The sequence below is a fragment of the Callithrix jacchus genome, chromosome 1, assembly GCF_049354715.1.
Source record: "Callithrix jacchus isolate 240 chromosome 1, calJac240_pri, whole genome shotgun sequence".
NCBI classification, from domain to species: Eukaryota; Metazoa; Chordata; class Mammalia; order Primates; family Cebidae; genus Callithrix; species Callithrix jacchus.
In genome coordinates, this window is record NC_133502.1 from 15,455,583 (window position 1) to 15,477,534 (window position 21,952).

Here is a 21,952-nt window from a genome sequence, read left to right on the forward strand (position 1 = left end):
TACGATCTTGGCTTACCACAACCTTCACCTCCTGGGTTCAAGCAATTCTCCTGCCTCAGCCTCCCAAGAAGCTGGGATTACAGGCATGCGCCACCACACCCAGCTAATTTTGTATTTTTAGTAGAGACGGGGTCTCTCCATGTTGGTTAGGCTGGTCTTGAACTCCCAACCTCAGGTGATCCACCCACCTCAGCCTCCCAAAGTGCTGGGATTACAGACGTGAGCCACCATGCCCAGCTTGCATGGAACTTTTAAAGTTAAAAACATGAATTCACTTGATCTTTATCTAGGCCCTAGACCATGAGGTTGGGCTGGGAATGGGTTATGCGAGGGGGGTGATGAGGGAGCTGGCTCTCTGGATTTATGCCTACTTGGAAGTTTCTCGCCCAAGATGACCTGAAACAACGTGGCTGTACTATACAGTTTTCTGGATTAGTTACTTTTTCTGGAGTTCTAGCAAATATTTGCCTTAATTTTAAAGAAAAATTTAATTTCTGGCATCTTTCTAATGGTCAAACTAAGGCTTTCCGAGTATTTGGAAAAGGATTAGAACAGGCATGTGGAATCTAAAACATCTACTCAACATCTTTGGCATGTGCAAGGAAAATACTGCTAATCTTTCTCCCAGAGATGAAAGTAAATAGGCCTTTTTCTGAAGGCCTTAACGTGACTCCAGTATGCTCCTTCCCATACCTCATGTCGGGCTCCAAGATTAGATGCTGAATTATAATTCCAGTTCTTTGTGGCCCGGGGCAATTCACTGTACTTCTTTGCCTCAATTTCTTATCTATACTGTAGGGATGACAATATCTTCTTTTGTCAGAGGCAGGGATTATTATGAGAAAAAAGTTGATAAAGTATCTGGGAGTACCTTGATTTCTTATAGGAAATAGATTAGATAAATCCTTTAGTAATCATGATTACAAGGGAATTCATTTTAGCATTGTAGCAGTGAGCCATTGGGTGCCCTGATAAACTTCTAATTACAGTTCTTCACAAGTCTTAAGGCTGTCCTCCAATCCCCATCTGAGAATGTTTTCTGCCGCCCAAACAAGTTGGAAATATAGTCTGTTCCTGCTTTACATTTTCTTATTGCTTATGGGTTCTGAAGCTATCTCTATCTCCATAATAGTAGCAGCTGAGCTACCACTTAGGATAAATAGAAGGAGGAGAAGGGAGAGAAGAAGAGTTAATGATGGGCAAACTGGGCCGCTGTCTTAGAGTACATATGTCCACACAGCATCTTTATTAGGACGTTTTCATTCTCCTAATGCAGCTGGACATTGCATTATGTACTAGACACACTGTTTTATGCACACTAAGCTTAGAGTCAGCTAAAATTTCATAAAAAATTTTTTTTAGTCTTTCTGTTGCCCAGGCTGGGTACAGTAGTGTTATAACTCACTGCAGCCTCAAACTCCTGGGCTTAAGCAGTCTTTTCAACTCAGCTTCCTGAGCAGCTAGGACTATAGGCACCCCCCACCATCCCAGCTAATTGTTTTATTTTTTGTAGAGATGGGGTCTTGCTGTGTTGTTCAGTCTTGAACTCCTGGGCTCAAGTGATCCTCCTGCCTTGGCCTCCCCAAGTGCTGGGTTTACAGGCATAAGCCACAATGCCCAGTCAAAATTCTCCTTCTTATCCATAGAAACTTCTGGCAAACCAGGCTGTTTGTTTAAAAAATAATAATAATAATCTTGGCCAGGCTTAGTGGCTCACGTCAGTATTCTGGCACTCTGGGAGGCTGAGGCAGGCAGATCACTTCAGGCTAGGAGTTCAAGACCAGCCTGGGCAACATGGCAAAACCTTGTCTCTACTAAAAATACAAAAAAAAAGCAGGTCATGGTGGCACACACCTGTAATCCCACCTACTCGGGAGACTGAGGCACGAGAATTGCTTGAACCTGGGAGGCGGAGGTTGTAGTGAGCTAGGATTGCACCACTGTACTCCAGCCTGGGCAACAGAGCAGGAGTCTGTCTCAAAAAAAAACGTTTATTTTCCTTAAAATCTTTATCTAGGATTTAATTTTATCTCATATATTTCACATCATGGCCCTGGCCTGTCAGGGTCATTTTGGATTTTCGTTTCGTTATCCAACATTTATATCATGCACATCTTATGAAAATTTAACAAGTTGCTGATGGAAATTTTCAAGAGGGTGGAACCAAGTGCTACCCAAGCATGCCACTAAAGGCTGCTTTTCCAGTCTGTTGAACAGAGATGTGTATAGTGCTGATGAAATGCCAGGTGCTGTAATTTGCGTGACAACCCAATGAGGTGCTATGATGACACTCCTTTTATAAGTAAGGAAACTGAAGCACAGAATGATCCAGTTCTATATATATATATTTTTTTTTTTTTAGACAGAGTCTTGCTTTTGTTGCCCAGGCTGGAGTGCAGTGGCACAATCTCGGCTCACTACAATCTCCACCTCCAGGGCACAAGTGATTCTTCTGCCTCAGCCTCCCAAGTAGCAGGGATTACACGCGCATGCCACCATGCCTGGCTAATTTTGTATTTTTGGTAGAGATGCGGTTTCAACATGTTGGCCAGGCTGGTCTTGAACTCCTAGCCTGAAGTTCTGTGACTTCAGGCAATCCGCCCGCCTTGGCCTCCCAAAGTGCTGGGATTATAGGCATGAACCACCACGCCCTGCCCAGTTAATGAATTATACCATAAATGTGCTTATTCAGAAGCTGACTCTCCTAAAATTCAATCTTGTCATGCAGATATTTTGAGATTTTCATCAAATACCTTTTCAAAATGAGTATATGTTTCCAATCTTCATGTCCAAAAATGTCTTCTCCCCCAGTACCTCCACCTACCTAGGAAAGTCAAGTCAGGTAAATGAGACTTGTTCTTGAGGAACCCCACGCCAATACCTCATTGTTACTACCTCTTTGTGAAGTGTTGGAAATACAAAAATGCTGTACTGTGAACTTTGTTACAAGTGCTATATTATTATTTACATATATTAGCTCTCATTTACATATGTTATCTTATTCAGTCCTTATAGCCGTGTTTTGAAATATGTACAAGGTCACATTGCCATTAAATAGCAGAACCAAGATTTGAATCTCCTAGATTTTTTGCCAGGAACAAGCCTCCAGCTTACCTGCTCATCTATTTCCTAATCCATCTTCTCTCTCTTTCTTGGAAAGCAAGTGCCTTGGCTTCTTTTTATCTTTTGTCAGCTTCCTGTTCTCCATGATCTCTCAAAGGTTACTGACAGGAGCTCTGTGTTCCTGTCTGCAGACCCCTTCGGTGTCCTGGGATTGGGATTGTCATCCATTTAGACCTAGGGACTTCAATTCACTGCAAAGTCCAGATAAGCCTGAAACTTCTCAAATAGCTCATATTCCCTTTTCTTTCTTGAAGTCACCTCTTAATCATGATTCTTATTTGAATATTATTCTCTGGTTAGAGGACATAGAGACCATTTTTAGTGAGTTTATTTCTCAGCAAGAAGAAATCCATATTAAAACTCTTAATTTCAGATTATCTAGTTAGAATTGGGCTAAACTGAACCATTATTGCCTAATTCAGCTTTCTTGGAATTATTAAAACATAGTCACTTCATTTTATATCTCATTTTATTTTTTTATTAGTAGACTAATTCCATATTTCATTTGATTGATTCTCTGTGAAGTATGGGCTTATAATGAAAACAATAGGAATTTCCACAAAGCAGTTTATAAGTGTATAATACCTTCCAGCAGGCTCTAATCCTGTCCTGCTAATCCAATTTGTGTTTAAGTAGCTCCTTCATGTCAAGGATGGCACTACCAGCTCACCTTCCCAAGCACGGATGATGAAAAGACTGCCTTCACTCCCCCTTATCTCCTCCTTTTCATTGTTAAATGCATGAGGAGGTATGGGGCTGTCTAAGCCACTGCTTGCTGGGCCACAGTAAAGCAGTGGCTTAGACAGCCCCATACCTCCTCATGCACAGTTACTGATTTCTGATGTAACTCCATGACACTGGGTGAGGCCAAGGGAGTACGTGTAGAGGAGGAAGAGGCATGGTTCCATGGCTGCCATTTCAGTTGAATAAATATTTAAATAATTATTTAATATTTAAGTTTAAATATTTAAATTCAAATACCTAATGAACACTTAAGTAAATACTGAGTACTCAACTAGTTGCCATGGCAGGCAGGAGGGACACAAAAATGCTGGCAGATCCCTCACCTGGAGGAGACACAAGCTGGTGGTGAGACTGGCAAAAAGTAAATAGCTGTAATCCAACAAAATAGATGAGAACCTATTCCTTTTTTAAGCATTTGGTTCTGAATGTTTGTATGTTTAGTAGATATGGGGTTTCACCATGTTGGCCATTCCTGGCCTCAGGTGATCCACCCACCTCGGTCTCCCAAAGTGCTGGGATTACAAGCCTGAGCCATCATGCCTGGCCAGTTCTGAGTGTTTTTTTAATCACCACTTGGTCTCTTGCTTGAAACATGACATACGGAAGAGTGCCTCCCAAAGTCTCGGATGAAGAACCAGTTTGGTTATCCAATCCATTGTGGACTGATACTTCTGTAAAATACAATACAAATGAAATGCTACAAAAATTAAATGCTGGCTGGGTGACAACAATGTCAGGTGCTACAGAAGTTTCTAAACTCTTACTCTCCAAGGCTGCACTTAATCATAGTTGCATGGTAAGATTTCAAGGACCAAGAGTGGGCCACAAACAATACCTTGAGTAGCAAAGACTTAAATTTCCTGTTTAAACGAGATATTTTTTTTTATCTTCTTGTTGCTGAGCTCTAGCATAGTTGCATGGTGATTAGAGAAATGTGGTATAAACGATGATTCTTTGAAATTTGTTCTGCTTCATTACCAAATATATTAGCCATTTGTTGTAACCATTCCACATGCTGAAGAAGAAAGTGTATTCTCTATTTACTGGATGCAGAGTTCTATATATTTTCTATTAGACCAAGCTTGTTAATTATATTATTCAAATACACAGATCTTTACTGACTTCTATTGGTTTCATGTCAATAATTGAGAGAGACTAGTTGAAATAATCTATGCTCTAACAGAAAATTTGCCAATGTCTTTAGGTATATACACATTTAGAATTATTACATCTTCCTGGCATATTGAATCATCTGTTTCTATGTACTCACCATCTTTATCCCTTACAATGCTTTTTGCTTTAAAGTGTATGTGGTCTGATAGTAATACAGCAACATCAATTTTCTTTAGGTTGGCATTTGCTCAGTGTATAATTTTCATCCATTTGCTTTCAAAATGTCCATATCTCTGTGTTTTAATTATGTCTCCTATTTTTAAAAAATTCTATATCCATGTTGACAGTTTCTCTTTTAAATAGTATGTTATGTTAATCTATTAACCTTTTTTTTTTCTTTGAGACAGAGTATGGCTATGTTACACAGGCTGGAGTGCAATGGTGCGATTATGGCTCACTGCAACCTCCGCCTCCCAGGTTCAAGCAATTCTCTTGCCTCAGCCTCCTAAGTGAGATTACAGGTGCCAGCCACCATGCCTGGCTCATTTTTGTATTATTAGTAGAGATGGGGTTTCACCATGTTGGCCAGGCTGGCCTCGAACTCCTGATCTCAGGTGATCCACCCTCTTTGGTCTCCCAAAGTGCTGGGATTATAGGCGTGAGCCACTGCACCCGGCCAATCCATTGACTTTTAATGTAATTATTGACAAGTTTTGATATGATTACACAGTTATATTTCATAATGTTTTCCCACCTGTTTAGTGTTTCTTTTTGTCATCTTTCTTTCAAAAGATTTTTTGGTTTCTTTCTTTTCTTTTTCTTTTTTTGAGATGGAGTCTTGCTCTGTTTCCAGGCTGGAATGCAGTGGCACAATCTCGGCTCTCTGCAACCTCTGACTCCTAGGTTCAAGTGATTCTCCTGCCTCAGCCTCCCGAGTAGCTGGGACTACAGGCATGCGCCACCATGCCCAGCTAATTTTTCTATTTTTAGTAGAGACAAAGTTTCACCATGTGGCCAGGCTGCTCTTGAACTCCTGACCTCAGGTGATCCACCCACCTCAGCCTCCCAAAGTGCAGGGATTACAAGTGTGATCCACTGTGCCCAGCCAGTTTGTTAATTTTTTTAGTCCATTCTTTCCTTTCTTGGCTTAGAAGTTATCACTGTAATTTTTATTGGTTACTCTTGAAATTTTACCAAGTATACTTAAAGCCTAAGATTAATCCATATCTTTCTTCTGGACAGCACAAGAATCTTGGAAAACTTTAAATCCAATGATCACTCTTGCACTGTGTGCATTATTTTTGTCCAGTATTTTAGTTATCTCTCTTTAATCCTATACATTTTATACTATTGCTATCCACAGTGTTTCTTTAGATTATCTTATACATATTCCCACTTTTTTTTGGCTTATTCCTTTTTGCATCTTAGATCTTCTTCCTGGGGTCAGCTTTCTTTCTCTAGAGGTGCATCTATAGTACACATCAGAATTTCCCTATGGTGAAGGTTTGTTGATCATAAAGTGCATAAAGTGTATATTTTTGCTTGTTTGAAAATATCTTTATGGGCTGGATATGGGCTCACATCTATAATCCCAGCACTTTGGGAGGCCAAGGTAGGCAGATTACTTGAGGCCAGGAGTTTGAGATCAGCCTGGCCATCATGGTGAAACTTATCTCTACTAAAAATACAAAAATTAGCTGGGTGTGGTGGTGCATATCTGTAGTGTCACCCTGAGGAGACTGAGGCAGGAGAATCACTTGAACTTGAGAGGCAGAGGTTGTAGTGAGCCAAGATCATGCCATTGCACTTCAGCCTGTGCGACAGAGTGACTCTGCCTTGGAAAAAAAAAAGTTTATAATAAAAAAATTTTCAAAGAATGGGTACCTTGTTTTGGAATGGTTGACCACGTTCTCTGAAGTGCCATCCTACTGTAAAAATGGATACATTTCAACAAAAGTACTTTTTTTTTTTTGCCTTTGGTATACTGAAGTTTTACTAAAATGTGACTAGATGTGGATTTATTACTCTTTTCTTCCCTCCCTTCCTCCCTTCCTTTCTTCCTTAATTCCTTTTTGCTTGGTATAAGTATTCCATTTTATTTTTTAAAAAAGAGGGCTTTATTATTTGGCTGGGCACGCAAATCTAGATTGAGAGTTATTTTCTCTCAAATCTTTGAAGATATGGCTTCACCGTCTTCTGATTACCATTATTGCTATTGAGAACTTCATTGTCAGTCAGAAAATAAGCTACTTGTCTGTTTTCTTTGGCTGCTTTTAAGATATTTTTGCCTTCGGTGTACTGAAGTTTTACTAAAATGTGACTAGGTATGGATTTATTACACTTTTTCTCCCTCAGTTCCTCCCTTACTTTTTTACCTCCTTTTTGCTTGGTATAAGTTGTGTTTACATATTTGTAGATTCATGTCTTTTATCTGTTTTCTGAAATTTCCATTTTGCACTTCACATATGGCCTCTGTTCCTCCTTTCTATTCTTTCCTTCAGAGATGCTGAGTACACATATTTGGAAACTTCATTCTGTCTTCCTTATCTCTTAATATCATCTCATATTTTCTCCTTGTTTTTCTGTGTTACATTCTTGGTTAGTTCTTCATGTTTAATTTCCAGTTTTCTAATTCTCTCTTCAATTGTGTCTAATCTGTTTAACCCATCCTCTGAGGTTTTGTTTTGTTTTGTTTTGTTGAGGTGAAGTCTCACCCTGTGGCTCAGGCTGGAGTACAGTGGCATGATCTCAGTTCACTGCAACCTCTGCCTCCTGGGTTCAAGCATTTCTCCTGCTTCAGCCTCCTGAGTAGCTGGGATTACAGGCATGTACCATCATGCCCAGCTAATTTTTGTATTTTTAGTAGAGATGAGGTTTCACCATGTTGGCCAGGCTGGTCTCAAACTCCTGAGCTCAGATGATCCATCTGCCTTGGCCTTCCAAAGTGCTGGGATTACAGGTGTGAGCCACGATGCCTGGGCCATTCCCTAAGTTTTAAATTTTAATTATTATATTTGTCATATCTGGAGGTTCTATTTGGTTCTTTTCCGTATCTGCTTGGTATATTATGAATCTCATAATTTCAGTACTTTGGGGTGTAAATCATTTTTTATCTAGAGAAGAGAAACTTTGGATAAACTTTGGGACATTTATTTACTTTCCCACATCAACAATCATGGATTATTATGTCATGATTATGAGCAGCAGTCTTTTTATTTTTCTAAATGGAGTTTCACTCCTGTTGCCCAGGCTGGAGTGCAATGGCATGATCTCAGCTCACTGCAACCTCTGCCTCCTGGGTTCAAGCAATTCTACTGCCTCAACCTCCTGGGTAGCTGGGATTACAGGCATGTGCCACCATGCCCAGCTAATTTTGTACTTTTAGTAGAGACGGGGTTTCTCCATGTTGGTCAGACTGGTCTTGAACTTCCAGCCTCAGGTGATCCACCTGCCTTGGCCTCCCAAAGTGCTCGGATTACAGGTATGAGCCACTGTGCCTGGCTTATGAGTGGCAAAGTCTTATATTACCTTAGGAAAACATAACATTATGGAGTGCTATGGCATTTTATAGAGAACTTCCATCTTTGTTCATAGCATTAAGAGCTCTTGGTTTCATAGCCTCATGAGCCCTCTTTGACATAACCTATCTAAATCATTCTTTATTGTTTCTGCTGACTCTTACAGGATGAGCCCATATGTATATGTTATTTATATCAGTTCAGTAATGTGCCGATGTTGCAACAAAATTTGAGGAGGCACATCTCACACAATAGCATGAGAAGTCAATCATCATGCTTATGAACTACAAAAGGATCATGAACTCGTATTGACTGGAATTAATTCAATCAATTCTTAGATCCCAAGAGCTTAGAGTGAGAAGGTTTTCCTCCAAAGAGAATTTGTGGTTGCTCCTGCTGAAAGTCAAAGATATTACTAATCTAGGAGTCTCAATTTATCCTCCCTAACCTTGCAGTGGTCTCAAGGCTTAGTATTCTGATACTAGGTCTGATATAGGCATTTGATTCCCTGTGTTCTTATTTTTCCCATCTCTCACAAATCAGAATTCAACTGTTGCTTTTTGTTATTCCTTGGCTTCTGGAAAATTCTTTTACATTCTTTTTTTTTTTTTTTTTTTTTTGAGACAGACTCTCACTTTGTTGCCCAGCCTGAAGTGCAGTGGCTCAGTCTTGGCTCACTGCAACCTCTGCCTCCTGAGTTCAAGCAATTCTTGTGCCTCAACCTCCCAAGTAGCTGGGATTACAGGTGCCCACCACCAGGCCTAGCTAATTTTTGTATTTTTAGTAGAGACAGTGTTTCACCATCTTGGCCAGGCTGATCTCAAACTCCTGACCTCAGGTTATCTGCTTGTCTCAGCCTCCCAAAGTGCTGGGATTACAGGCATAGGCCACTGTGCCCAGCTGAAAATTCTCTTGTATTTTAATGATCCCAACAATATATTAAAAATACTTTTGTTGAAATGTATCCACTTTTACAGTAGGATGGCAATTCAGAGAACACAGTCAAGCATTCCAAAACAAGGTACCCTTCCTTTGAAAAATTTTTTTTTCCCTGAGACAGAGTCTCACTGTCACCCAGGTGAGAGTGCAATGGTACACCTTCCACTCACTGCAGCCTCTGCCTCAGCCTCCTGAGTAGCTGGGACTGCAGGTACAGTCCATCACACCTGGCCAATTTTTATATATTTAGTAGAGCTGAGGTTTTACCATGTTGGTGAAGTAGAGATGAGCTTTCACCATGTTGGCTAGGCTGATCTCAAACTCCTGACCTCAAGTGATCTGCCCACCTTGGCCTCCCAAAGTACAGGCATGAGCCACCTGGCCTGGCCTTGGTTTTTGTTTTGAGACAAGGTCTTACTCTGTCACCCAGGCTGGAATACAGTTGTTCGATCATGGCTCACTGCAGCCTCAACCTCCCAGGTTTAAGCAATCCTCCTACTTCAGCCTCTTGAGCAACTGGCAGCACAGGTGTATGCCACCATGCCCAGATAAGTTTTTTATTTTTATTTCGTAGTGATGGGTGTCTCTCTGTGTTTCCCAGGCTTGGTTATAAGCTTCTAAAAAACTAGTCTGAAATTCATTCTTTTTTTTTTTTTGAAACAGAGTTTCACTCTTCTTGCCGAGGCCGGAGTGCAATGGCGTGATCTCGGCTCACCACGATCTCTGCCTCCTGGGTTCAAGCGATTCTCCTGCCTCATTCTCCCAAGTAGCTGGGATTACAGGCATGTGCCACTATGCCTGGCTAATTTTTTGTATTTTTAGGAGAGACGGGGTTTCTCTATGTTGGTCAGGCTGGTCTTGAACTCCCAACCTCAAGTGATCTGTCCATCTCAGCCTTCCAAAGTGCTGGGATTACAGGCGTGAGCCACTGTGCCCAGCCTCCAAATTCATTCTTATACATTATTTAAAAAGCCAAATAGTTATAAAGCAACCCCAACTGTTAATCAGTTTCCATGTCTCCAGAGACAGTCCCTTTTACCTGCTCTAGCTTATTTATATGCCATTCTTCAATATCTCTAATATATTTCTTAAGTTTGTTTTTTTTTTTTTTTTTTTTTTTTTTTTTTTCAGTTTTAGGCATGATATATTGACTCCTCACTACGGACAATGAGGATTTATCACTCCTCCCTCTCCACTTTGTCTCTGCCATGCGTGAACCTTTCCCATCCCCCAGTTGTCCCAATACAATTATATTGTAACTTTAGTAGGATTAGTATTCAGTGTAACAACTATTTAGAGCTGAACTATATAGTAATAAACTGATTATCTTTCTGTTTCTGCCTGACCTATTGTTTTCCATGGAGGTGTAGTTCATAACTGCCTTTTTTTTTCTGACTTAGTTTTCTATTAAGTTGTCACTGATTCAGTACTTCATGACCAATTGTCTGAATCTCCCCTTTGTATATTCAGAAGCATCTGGTATTCTGTCAGTTCATTTCTTCGAGGAGTTCTCCCTAAACCATCCAGTTCCTTGAAGTCTGGGTTGCTGGTCCTTCAGGCAGTGGCACAACTGGAATCCTGAACTCTCCCTTCCCCACCATTCTGGGGATTCCCTTCACCTTTCCCTTGTAATCAATGTCCTGTTTTCCACATCCTGTAACTTTTGTTTCTAGGTCTGTTTCTATGTTTGGATGAGGCATACCCACCAATGGCTCCTATGAAATGGCTTCCTTCTGAAGCATAGAAGCAACTTACATGAACATAATCCCGTTTTTTTTCTAATTTAGCTTGTAAAGAGTAGAGATCTTTTCAGAGTCTAAACCAAAGGAGTAACTCAGAATTGTGATTTTGAGGAAGGCTTTTTCTTGGGAACCTAAGTTAATAAAGTCTAGAATGTCATTTATGGGCAACTTGATACCAGCAGTCTGATTTAGTGGAAAGGACAGAGGGCTTGGCAACAGAAAACTCATTTAAATTTCCCAGTTTTGACATCTGCTAGCCAGGGAATTTGAGTTCTGTAATCTCAGGAGCCTCTGTTTCTTTCATCTGTCCCATGAGGTTGGTGATAATGAAAAACACACCACCCACCACCGGGCCAGCTGTGAGGCTCAAACAGAAAAGCACTTTGTAAACTCTCAAGTGCTACATAAATAGTATCTTTTTTTTTTTTTTTTTTTTTTAAGCAGTGGTGTCATTGTTAAAGAGATGAAGCTTAGAAAATTTAAGAGAATGAGTAATTAGTGTGTTCCTTAAGGTAGCTCTTTAACATACAGGAGCATAATTCGATAGGAACTTTGGAGCCATATTGCCTATGACTGTGTCTGGATTCTGATAACATTTTGTCCTGACAATGTGACCTCAGAGAAATTAATTCCACACCTTTGTACCTCCATTTCCTCTTCTGTAAATAAAGAGTAAGGATGGTAAGAGTAGTGTTCCACTCTGCAGAATTAGATTAAAGGGGCTGACATTTTGTAAAGTGCTTAGAGCTGTGCCCAGCACATAAGTACTATGTAAGCATTTGTTAAATCCATAAATAGCCATTGTCTTAACTGTGCTCCGGAACAGTGTCTAAGAGCATCAGTTCAAGTCCCTGGTGATTACTTAGAATGCCAAGACTTACTGGTATTGATAATTACTTGAGAGTCCTAACTCTCATAGGATTATATGTTGGAACAGATAGGTTTTCTCTCTAAATATCATGGAGTTTGCCAATTTTTCTTTTCTTTTTTTTTTTGAGACAGAGTACACTGGCTGGAATACAATGTCACCCAGGCTGGAGTAAAATGATGTGGTCTCAGCTCACTGCAACCTCCGCCTCCAGGGTTCAAGCAGTTCACTTGCTTCAGCCTCCTGAGTAACTGGGACTATAGGTGCATGCCACCACATCCAGCTAATTTTTGTATTTTTAGTAGAGACGGGATTTCACTGTGTTGGCCAGGCTGGTCTCGAACTCCTGACCTCATGATCTGCCTGCCTCGGTCTCCCAAAGAACTGGGATTACAGGTGTGAGCCACCGTGCCTGGCCAATTTGGCTTATTTATTTATTTTTGAGACAAAGTTTTGTTCTTATCGCCCAGGCTATAATGCAGTGGTGCAATCTCGGCTCATTGCAACCTCCACCTCCCAGGTTCAAGCAGTTCTCCTACCTCAGCCTCCCAAGTAGCTGGGATTATAGGCATGTGCCACCATGCCTGACTGATTTTGTATTTTTAGTAGAGCTGGGGTTTCTCCATATTGGTCAGGCTGGTCTTGAACTCCTGACCTCAGGTGATCTGCCCGCCTCGGCCTCCCAAAGTGTTGGGGTTACCGGCGTGAACCACCATGCCTGTTCCTACAATTCTGCTATTTTTTAACCTTCCCCCTCAGCTATAGTAGACAAAGAAAAGACTCTAATGCCAGAAAAAAGCCAGTTTGCCATTTAAACTATATAGAACACGAGAGGCGGGAAACAGCCATCTTAGAAAGATCTTATTTATTTATGTTTCCCTCCAGAAGCCAGAGAGAAAAATAAATTGCTTTCTTGAACTGCTAAACAGTGTATTTTTACTTTGCATTATTGTGCCAGATACTTGAGCAGTTCTCGGAAGAAAGGGAATAAGAAAAAGTCCAGAGAAGGCAGCAGTGTCTGCCTGAGGACAGTTCAGAGCAAGTGGGAGCTAGGCTGGAGGCTGGGCACTGAGCAAGACCCACACACCATGACCTTTCCCCACTGTGGGAAACACAGGGATGGGAGGGCAGTCGTGGGTGGGCTGGGATTGTCTGGGGAGAGCTGGCTGCCCTCAGTAGAGGGGCGAGAGAAGCACCTGGTTGAGTGGGGATCAGAGCAGCGGCTCTCTTCGCAGCCACCTTCTCCACATGGCAGAGTACTCGGGGCAGCCAGGAGGGTCGCCTTGTGGCAGCTGCCTTCCACATTGTACACAAGAGGAAGGCAAATGCCTTGTACGTGGCAGTCAGTGCTTCGGCAGCCCCACCCCTGGAGCTTCTCAACTGGTCCATGCTCTTTGAATGCTTCTGCTCCTGTTACCCCTTCACGGTATTAGGTCATGCCAAGGCATAAAGAAGGGTGAGTGGTTGTGGAGGTGAGACCAACTGGAGGCCATGTAGAGGAGAAGGAAGTGTAACTGTGACTCCCACAGTGAGCCCCATCCTATGTGTCTCTTCCCCAGACGGTAATTCCTACAAGGACTCCTGTAGTTACCTGTCAGACTGCAGAACCAGGGAGGCACTCTATTTATCAGTGTGAGTTGCTCAGAAAGAAACACCCAAGATCAATCAAAGTTATTGGCTTATTATTACTCTGATTAATGTAAATATGATTTCCTGATACATCATTTAAAACCAGTTAACTCTTGGGTTGGACTGTAATGCCATACAGGAGGGTCCTTTCCACCTGAGCGTATGTATTCTATGTGCGGTCTCATTTACACTTATTCTTGTGTGCATGTGTGTACATAAACACACACACAGTACATAGACCCTAAAGCCCCATTTATGCTTACATAGGCATACTGTACACATATATGAATCCATTTGGCTAACTTTTAAATTCCTTATGAAATAAATTAGTAGAGTAGCTAGGTGTATTCTCCCCATGGCGAGCCAGTGAACTAATGTGCAGGGAATGATTAAATGTATACAGGGGGATGGGGAGCCAACTCCTCTTCAATAGGGGTGTGAAATTAGGGTGGGAAGGCTCCTCTCCCAGGTGCCTTGCCTTTATTAAAAGACTTAAGAGCTTGGGAGATTTCTTCAATAGGAATTCAAATATCTATGAGTCTTTCTGGAACAGTATGGAAAGCTGAACTGTGCTTAGGAACTCTGCAAGGTCTTTTGATCCTTAAAGGTTCTGATATAAAAACCTATCCAGGTTTTTATAAAAGTCGTAAAGTGTTTTCAGTCTTTTATTAATCTCTTCATACCCTTAAATAACCTTTCCCCTTTGAACATTAATTGTTAAAAAATAAACAAAAACCAAAAATTTTTTTTCTCACTGTTTTATTCTTTAAGCCAGGCATCTTCTTAATGCAAGGATTCAAATATCTCTATTAGGGTCATAATAGTCAGCAATTTCCATTTAATGAGCTCAGCAAAGTCTCTTTACAAAGAGATGCAGGCTTTAAATTGCCAGTTATTTCTTTTCCTGCAATTCCTAGGAATCCAATTAAGTCAGACTGAGTATGATCTATAATGTGATATATCTGGCTACAGAAAGCCCAGGCCTAGGCAATAAAACAGATCTTTGAGCTCCAGCTCAAAATTAAGATTAAATAAAAAAAAAATTCAACTTAAATCATTCAAAGCTTTTTAAATGTGGATACTAGCCATTTCCTCTAATACGAAGTAAGAAATAGCTTGGAGACTATAGTGAAAATCATTAAACTTGCTTATTCCAAGTATAGCTACTAATTAAAATCTCTCATTTGGACCAGGACCACAGGTGATTTTTACAAAATAAATTTGAGAGGTTATAGTTTGCTAAATCCATGACTAATGAATCAAGTATGTGGCCGGGCACTGTGGTTCACGCCTGTGATCCCAGCACTTTGAGAGGCCGAGATAGGCAGATCACCTGAGGTCAGGAGTTTGAGATCAGCCTGGCCAACATGGCGAAACCCTGTCTCTACTAAAAATTCAAAAGTTACCCAGGCGTATTGGTGCACACTTGTAATCCCAGCTACTCAGCAGGCTAAAGCAAGAGGATCACTTGAACCCAGGAGGACAAGGTTGCAGTAAGCTGAGATTGCGCCACTGCCCTCCAGCCTGGGTCGACAAGAGCAAGACTCCATTTCAGAAAAAAAAAAAAGAATCAAGTGTATATAAGTACTGCCAAAATAAAGAGGTAATGTGAAATCATGCAGAGAACATGCTTCATATCAAAACATAGTATTTTTTTTCAGGTTTCAAAAATTTCATTGGCCGTAATTTATAACAAAGTATTCAATACTATGGTTTTATTAATTATTATTATTATTTTTGAGATGGAGTCGTGCTCTGTTGCCCAGGCTAGAGTACAGTGGCACTATCTCTGCTCACCACAACCTCTGCCTTCTGGGTTCAAGTGATTCTCATTCCTCAGCCTCCCGAGTAGTTGGGATTACAGGCATATGCCACTATGCCCAGCTAATTTTTGTATTTTTAGTAAGGACAGGGTTTCACCATGTCAGCCAGGCTGATCTCGAACTCCTGACCTCAGGTGATCCATCTGCCGGCCTCCCAAAGTGCTGAGATTACAGCCGTGAGCTGCTGCACCCAGCCTAAATACTATGGTTTTAATAATAAATCAGTGATAAATTAATATTCTGGTTTAGAGATGGAGTTCAGCACTAATATCATACTTTTGTCATGTGTTTTTAAACACATCAAAGCTTCTCAGGATGGTGGTAGTGGTGGTTTAAATCTTACTCTGTACCGCTATGCAGGCCGTATAGTGTTTTGCTGATAGGAGGAAAGCGTGGCTTGTGAGGAGCAAATGTCAAGTCAGGAATTACGACATAGCCTGCTTTTCTACTAAATATATGCTATTTCAAATATGTTTTTGCTGTTTTCTCCATGCAGTGCAGTTGTGTTAGCCATTTATTGGTCAGACATTAACCTCTAAAAGTTAACAGTTGGGTCCTGAATTCTCAGCCAAGTCTAGTCTAAGAAGCCACATATTCTTGGGCAAGTTATTAACTCCAGATAATTAAACCAAAAAGACTTTTCTAGGGCCAGGGATGGTGGCTCATACCTGTATTCCTAGCACTTTGGGAGGCTGAAGAGGGAGGATCACTTGAGGCCAGAAGTTCAAGATCAGCCTGGGCAATATAGTGAGACCCCACCTCTACAAAAAAAGAAAAATTACCCAGGCATGGTGTCCTCTGCTTGTGGTCCCAGTTACTTAGGAGTCTGAGATGGGAGGATAGCTTGAGCTCAGAATGTTGAGACTGCAGTGTGCTGTGATCATGCTACCACACTCCAGCCTGGATTACAGAGTGAGACCCTGTCTCAAAAACACAAAAAGCAAAAAATCTCCCTAGACATTGGTCAGAGGAGTTCAAAAGCCTAGAGAGAAAGATTAGCTGGGGAGCTGGCCAGAGATAAAAGGCCAGCTTTTTCTTTGGTTTCCCAAAGACTACTCAAGAATTGAAGGGGTGAATTATTGGAGCCTTCTGGAGTAGAAAAATATAACTAGGGTTGAACACCAATAGGCATTCTGTCGAGCATTTTGTCTAAGCCCCCTTCCATTTTGCAAGGGAAGGCTGATGACCTGGCCCAACTGGTGCAGGCCTGCAGGGCACGGGGCAGGGTGGAATGCTGTCAAGAACTTCTCTTTCCTAGAGCTGTGGATGAATAGGGGAAGGCAAAGTAGAGAGGGCCAGTAAATGGAAACAAACAAACTGTTCCACGTAGTTAGAGCAAAGGGAGCCTGCAGTGCGTGTGAGAACCCAAGTTTGTAGTCAAGACATAAGAGGATTAGGGAGAACAGATCTAGGAACTTCCATTGGTTGGGACCGTCGTGGCTCTCTGTGCTGGCAGCCATGATTGGGCTGCTTCACATTTTCACATCTCTGTGCTGAGAGCCATGATTGGACTACTGCACTGGAGACATGCTACATGCATCAGCCTTCAACTTCGAGGTCCAGAGGTAGGATGGGTATTAACACATGTCTTTCCTGGGTTTGGCTGGAGGACAGTGGCGTCCTTGAATTTTTGCCCATTCCTAAACCGAAGGCAGTTCCCGTAGTAGTTCTTTCCAGCTCCTCCCCTTCCTAAGAGGGCCAGATGATGGAGCTGACCATGGTGCTGAAGGTGGTCTGGGATTGATTCTAGAGAACATTTAGGGAGTACTTCCTGTGTGCTAGCACTATTTCTAAGTGCTCTGCATGGGTTAACTCATTTCATGTTCATAGCAACTCTGTGAAAGAGGTGCTATTATTGTCCCTATTGACAGATAAGGAAAGTGAAATACAGAGAGGTTAACAAACTTGTCCAAGGTCACACAGCTAATAAGGAAACCAGGCAGTCTGTACCCCAGAGCTGCATTTTTGATCACTACATTTGCTAATGAGGGGTAGTAGCAGAGTCACACAAAATCTGCTGAATTTTCACTTGTCTGATATCATCTTAGCAGCAGTGAGCCAAGACTCCCCATCTCAAGTTGCAAAGCAGTTTTCTGTGGGGTGGCATCTTGGAGAGCCAGCCACAGGAGTGTAGACTTGTTGGGTACAAGCAAAAGTAGGTGGCCCACCTACTCCATCCAGACAGCCGGCACCCTCATGTAATCACTTGTTTCACACCTGCTTCCCTTGGTAGGCTCTTGGCTTTATGAAGAGGGTGCCATCGTATCCCCCATTGCTTACCAGGGTGCCTGAGACATAGTAGGCATTCAGCAAATATTTTATGAATTAATGGGTTACATGTGATCACTATATGGAAACTTATTAATTTGCTGTTATTTCACAATTGATAGAAGCACTGTGTTTTAGAAATTGTAGTCCCGTTTTATTTTATATTTGTCATGCCCCACTTTGGGAGTTATATAGAGTTCAGAGTCTTTTATAGATGCATGTGTAGAGACAAAAATGAAAGAGCTGAAGTCATGAGTTGAGCGATTTGAATGCCTAAGTGCATGTATGACTAAATTTTTGTTATATGTGAGATTTGGGATCTTACACTATATTTAAGATTAAGATCTTATTGTATCACAGGAAGGTAGTTCACTAACATAAAAGTAACTCTGAACTGTCTCTTTTAGAGAATGTATAAGCATTCCATGTTAACAGAACTTGTAGTGGCAGTTAGAAAATACTCCAGTCAAATTTCTGGTTTTGGAGCTGAGTTTATTATTGCCTGTTTGTTGTTTGATTTTAATCAAATCATGTTTTTGTTGTGTTATATTAATATGTAAAAGATTTGTATGTCTGCCGTGTTGGGTGTGTGTGTGTGTGTGTGTGTGTGTTTTAAGCAACACTCCACAGCTGAGCTCTTGGAGGACCAGGCCTATTTTGACAGCTCCCCTTAGTCCGTGTATCACCAAGCTTGTTCTCTGCCAATATGTTTCACGTGATTTTGTGGACATGTGTAGCACGCCTGTGCAACTTGCAAACACCCATACATTATTACAATAATAATTGGGTTTTGATGCAACTGGAACTCAGTACTACCAAGCTGCCAGCATTTCCTCTTGGCTACCAGTACTAGGCAGGAAAATTATAGTCTAACTGTCTTCCTGTTTATTGATAAACAAAGTGGCCAGCCCAGCAATGGAGCCTGATTAGCAGTTTGCACCCTTTGTGAAAGGATAAACAGAACCCTACTGTTTTCTGTGTTTGACTGCAATTTGCATCTTTAAAGAGGTTGGACTGCCCTGAGATTCATGTTCAACTTGAGTGCCTGGATATTCTTTGATATGTTACATGTCAACCTCCTTGTTTTCCTCTCCTTCATCTTGAAACAATATTTGCCAGCATTTCTCTGTTCCCATCTGGCTTACCATAAGCTTCCCCATAGTCACCTGTCTGAAGAAGGAGGGAGGGGAGAGACAGGAGATGAAATATGTCTCTGTTTCACTGTGCTCAAATTTTACATTCCCAGAAGGCCCTTTCAGGTCATCTCAATTCCATTTTTTGAAGAGAGAGTAATACAAGAACGAAGACCCAGAGACAAAAGAGAATCTGCTTACTGCTCTCTTTGGCCCACAGGATCATGTTTGGGCTCATTCCCCCTCCATCATCTTCACTCACTCAGCAAAAAGTGCCTTCCCCCTTTCTAAAGTGAAATGTAGTATTAGCCTTCTTCGTCAAGTTTGGTGAGTGTTCTATTCTGAAATTTATTCTAACCTAATTAGATTCTTAAACTAAATGGTAACAGAGCAAATAGTTGGCTCCCTCTGTAATTATTTTCCAATGAAAGAAGTGAAGATCATTTTAACTCGAATTTGCATGATGTAAAAGAGAGTATTAATACGTGTAAACATGCATTAATCTGTTTAAACAAACTTTCCCCATAATCCTTACCGTATGTAAACAACATTTGTTCTGCCTTGGAGATACTGCATGATTGGACCCACGAGACTGCAGTTATTCCACTGAACAGTTTCCTTTTATAACTTCAAAAGAAATGTTATATATTTATTGGAGGTTGTAGGGTGTTAAGTGTAGTTAGACGTAAATTGTACCTCAGCTATTTCGTTAATGCCGATAGGGATTAAATTAGATTTTTATAGCTGCCTTAGAAGTCTATTTGGTAGTTAACAAGTGGGATTTTTAAATCCTGGGAAACATAATCCTATTATAAAACAGGCAGCTGAATTAACATAACCCAGGAAGGGACTCTTCATGGATTAGCATTTTTTTTGACAATAACAAAGAAAACCATCTAATTGTATGGGGATATTACATGCTTTTCTCAAAAGTAAGAACAGAGAATTGGGGAAAGGAAACAAGAAATGGCCAAACATGCTATTACTTAGAGACTGTTTCTTTTTAAGGGAAAGGCAATGGAGGCTGGGAAGGAAGTAAAGCTGAGTGTGGCCTTGTCCACATTACCCGTGCACACTCTGGTGTTGGAAATGAGGCCTTCCTGATTTACACGTCAGCACCTCACTTCCCTTGTACGTGGTTCTTGGTATTAGTCATTCCCTACCCTTGGTTTCCTTATATGGTCACCAAAGGACAAAAAGTCACTCGTAACTTATGAACAGAACAAAAACACAAATCGATGAGTGAATAAATGTCTGCCATTTTCTGTGAAATCAGTTATTATTAGACTCTTAAATCTGAGAATTATAAAACTGGAAAGAACTTTGACGTCTATTTAATTTTTATAGTCCTATTCACAGTTTTACTTCAAACACTACAGAAAGATGGATATCGCTCACATATATATTTATACATTTATAAATATATACACATATACTGCATGATATACACACATTTACACACACACACACACACACACTTAATAGTATATGAGTGGCCTTTTTATTTTTAAAGAAGAGCCTTTCTTAAGTCTTAGCAGTTGCTTTTCACATGCTGGTGAGGGTGATTATTAGAGCTTGCAGGACTTGCCAATTTTCATTTGCATGGGTATCATCTTAGATAATCACATGGGCATCAATCACTGGCATATCATTGTGTTAGATAATTGCATGGGCATCAGTCATGTGTGTATCTGGAGCAAGTCATCACGTGGGCTTCAATTTCATCTATCTGGAGGAAGGTAATTGCATTAGAAGCAGGGAAGGGTGTGTCTACATGGCAGATAATCACATGGGGATCAATCACATAGGTATCGAAGTAGATAATCCTGTGCAGATCCATCACATGCACCAAAGTGGCTAATTATGTGGATATCAATCATGTCAACACCCTGATTTTCTGCTACAGGTTACACGTGAAGCACACATGTTGTGTGCCTGCTTGTGTGGGAGAACAGGTTGATGTCATGTGCACTCACCTAGGAGCCCACAGCAGTGTGGTGTGTGAGGAAGCTGGGTCATTCAGAGTGTGGCCTTCCTAAGTAGAGTGCCGGAAACGCCATGATTAGGGATCCTGTTGAGATTCTTTTGTTTTAAGGCTTTGGCTCCTGCCAAAATGGAAATGTTCCTGGGAGGAATGTGACTGCATGTAGAAGAACATGCAGTTTGTCGTCCTCCCCTCACCAACATCCATTTTTCCTTCTTCAGACCTTGGTTCCCAGTACCTTCTCTGCCCACGTGGTTTGGGTGTGGCTTCAGCCCTATGGAGTCTGGGGCTCAGGGCCAACCACTCAGTGCTCTGCAGTCCACTGGCCACCGTGATTGGCTCAGGCCAGGACACATGACATCAGCCAGTCCAATCAGAGTGAATATCAGGCTTTTGTGGGAGAAATTGAAGGGAGAGTTCATTTCTCTCTGAATTTTACTTGAGGAAGTGAGCTTGGCGCTGCTGCTGCAACCAGTGCCTGGGAGAGCCTGGTATGTCCAGGGCCCAACAAACGGAGCCAGAAATGAAGCCACCTACAGAAATCAGATCTGAGAGGTGAAGAGAAAGCCTGACCTGAGGGCATTGCTTGGGCCTGATTTCAGCAGTCCTTGAAACAAAGTCCCTGACATGGAAACGCTCACTGAACCAATACAGTCCCTTTTGGCTTAAGATGTAATTGGTTGGCCGAGTGCGGCAGCTCACACCCGTAATCCCAGCACTTTGGGAGACTGAGGTAGGTGGATCATCTGACGTTAGGAGTTTGAGACCTGCCTGGCCAACATGGTGAAACCCTGTCTCTACTAAAAAATACAAAAATTAGCCGGTGGTGGGCACCTGTAATCCCAGCTAGGCAGGAGAATTACGTGATCCTGGGAGGCAGAGGTTGCAGTGAGCCAAGATTGCACCACTGCATTCCAGCGTGGGCCACAGAGTAAGACCCTGACTCAAAAAAAAAAAAAAATCGTAATTGGTTTTCTGTCCCCTTGCTTCAGAAGGCCCTAACTGATAGGATAAAATCATCTGAGCCTTCTCCGAAGAACACAGTTTCATAGGAGTGGCCCCAGTAGG

The 21,952-nt window shown here is 41.4% G+C and overlaps 1 protein-coding gene and 2 non-coding genes across 12 annotated transcripts in view; 1 reads left to right on the forward strand and 2 right to left on the reverse strand.

Annotated features, from left to right (window-relative positions):
- CLYBL (citramalyl-CoA lyase) overlaps nucleotides 1–21,952 on the forward strand; it is a 287,479-nt gene that overhangs the window by 164,042 nt on the left and 101,485 nt on the right. The gene's annotated exons all lie outside the window — the stretch shown is intronic.
- Nucleotides 8,498–8,625, reverse strand: LOC118148407 (small nucleolar RNA SNORA25). Its single transcript, XR_004735218.1, has one exon. It is a non-coding gene; the product is annotated as a small nucleolar RNA SNORA25 (small nucleolar RNA).
- LOC118148483 (small nucleolar RNA U13) lies at nucleotides 8,692–8,794 on the reverse strand. The gene has a single exon (XR_004735308.1). It is a non-coding gene; the product is annotated as a small nucleolar RNA U13 (small nucleolar RNA).